This window comes from Protopterus annectens, chromosome 5.part0 (assembly GCF_019279795.1).
Source record: "Protopterus annectens isolate FY-2018-M chromosome 5.part0, PAN1.0, whole genome shotgun sequence".
Classification (NCBI taxonomy): Eukaryota; Metazoa; Chordata; order Ceratodontiformes; family Protopteridae; genus Protopterus; species Protopterus annectens.
Genome location: NC_056735.1, coordinates 1,717,031,904 through 1,717,034,403, shown reverse-complemented (window position 1 = coordinate 1,717,034,403; position 2,500 = coordinate 1,717,031,904). Strand labels below are relative to the sequence as shown.

Below are 2,500 nucleotides of genomic sequence, written 5' to 3'. Positions count from 1 at the left end.
GATGCACTGGACAAGAGGTTAGCACCTCACTGTAAAACTGCCTTTACACTACTGATCAAAGATTACATATACTTTTGAGTTGTTTTTATAGAATTAATGGACATTACCACCATAATTCGCAAAGTAAACCGCACAGGTCTCATCCCCCCCCCCCCATGAGATACTACATAAAGGCAAGCACCATATGAAATTAATTAAATTCTACACACTTGTCGTTATCAATTGCCCTTACAGATATGACAAGTTAAATAGACCAGGCTTCATAATCTTCAGTTAAAGGGACCTTAACTGTGAGTGGACAAGATACAGTACACAAATTTTCACCTACTCAAATCAAGTCTCAAGTACATCACTTCCCAATGATACTAGTGCTACAACACTACAATACTGAAAACCTCGGAGATGTCAAGTTTCTTGATTCCTTATCCTTGGCAGGCGGGAATGGAGCAGCACGTAGACTCAGGAGGTAGACTAAAAGTCCTATTAAAATGTCATTCAATTAAAGATAAGAGGACAACTCAGGTTTAGAATCAGCTGTGAAATAGACTTCTACAGAAAATTGCTTAATGGATCATGGGGTTGTCTCCCAGCTCTAAGTGGATTAACTATATATATATATATATATATATATATATATATATATATATACATACATACATACATATATACATATATATATATATATATATATATATATAAAAAGGATTTACTGAATACTCTAGGACCTGAAACATATCCAAAGTAATAGTGTTTGAAAATCAGATGTTCACATCTTTTCTCTCTCCAGTACACAATGCTAATGGAGACAATTGCCCACGTCCCTTAGATGAAGGGGAAATAAATTATCCAAGGTTGAGTCTGATGGGCTTCAATATACTCTTCTTTAGTACTGCTGTGTTCTCCTGGAAAGCAATGCAATTTTTCCTCTTACTATATACACATCCCACTGCCTTGGAAGCATATTTCTCAACATACAGGAAAAATGGAGGGACTGGCCATGTTATGAAAGGCATCTTTTAACCTTAGGATAACTGTACTGGTCCACCCATCTTTCACAATGATTTTCTCATGCTCGTAGATGGCGCTATGGACAACCACCAAATACAGTCAATTTAGGAAGTTTACATTAAACATTTATTATACACAAAACCCCTGGTAAACATCAGCTGTTAGAAATAAATATTGCATAACAGACATAATTGTAGCCCTGGGAATGATGAGCATCATGCTTTTCTTCTCTGTAGACTCGCCATTCTGTTGAGTTCCTTAGTACTTACATTGGTCTACCTGATCTAACTAGCTAAGCAGAAATACCACAAATTCATATCTTGTTTAACTACCTGTAACTCCGACTTTTTAATAATGTGTGACTGTGTGATATTGATCAGTTTTCAGAGATTAGGCAAAAAAGCACAGCTTATTGTTTTTACAATGTTGACTGGGGTTATTTTAAATGATTTTATCATAATTTTACAGTCAGACAAGAACGAGCCACAGCTCCCTGAAGAGTCATAAAAGGTTATTGCACAAAGATGCTTGGCAAAGTTAATGGGCCATCTACCAGACTGTTGCCAGTTATTTTGCTGCATGTTGAACCCAAATCTCTTCTTGCAATGACCTACTTCTTAGAAAGGAGCACTAAGGCACCTGAAAAACACCCAAAGCAGTAAAGATTTTCCTCCTCCCATCTCCATATTCTGACAATGAGCCTGAACTTCAGAAACAAATATAAAGGGATTCTGATGTTCATGAGGGTCAACATGTTATCCTCTATAAAATAGATTAAATACAGCAAAGACACAGGACAAGTAACTGTTTCCCCAGCTGTCCAACACCCTAGTCTCCTTATCTGGTGGACATGACAGCCATCTTAAGGGCAGCTGCCGAAGCCAAAGTGCCAGAAATGGGAATCTTTGACCAGTTATCCCCCATTCTCTTGGAGCCTGAGGGATGCAAACGGTCTAAGAAAACAGCAGTCACTATATCAAACAGACCAAGCTGCCTCCGTGGCATCTTTCAGAATGTCCATCAGTGAAGAATCATCCAGGATGATTGTTGTGCAGACGTACATGTCAAGTTTTTCTTCAGGTCCTTCTAAAATGGAAGGTACATGGGCCAACACTCTGATGGACCCTTTCTAGAAATCGTTAAACTATGAGGTCATGGGAATGACACAGAAGTCAGCATCCTTCGAACTCTAAATGCTAACCCCGATGCTCTCTTGTAAGGGGCTCTCCTCAGCTTCTGACTCCAACTTAATGCAGTTATTTTCTCCAGTTACTATAGTGCATTTTGACAAGATTTTTTTTTGGTGGGGGGTTGTGGGGTGGATGGATACAAATTCTGAAAAACCTCAGAAGAGATGATCTTCAAAGCATCTACTATACTAGGACATCAGCTTTCATCAGTCAAGGTGTGTTGAAAGAATGGAAAGGTAAGCAGAAGAGTAAGAAAGGGTGGGGGGCACCAAAGAGCAATAGTAATAAACCTCCTTGCCTAT

The 2,500-nt window shown here is 38.6% G+C and overlaps 1 protein-coding gene across 1 annotated transcript in view; it reads right to left on the bottom strand.

Moving 5' to 3' along the window:
- The window catches only part of NDUFB4 (NADH:ubiquinone oxidoreductase subunit B4), a 41,903-nt gene that overhangs the window by 30,562 nt on the left and 8,841 nt on the right, over window positions 1–2,500 (bottom strand). The window lies entirely within an intron of this gene.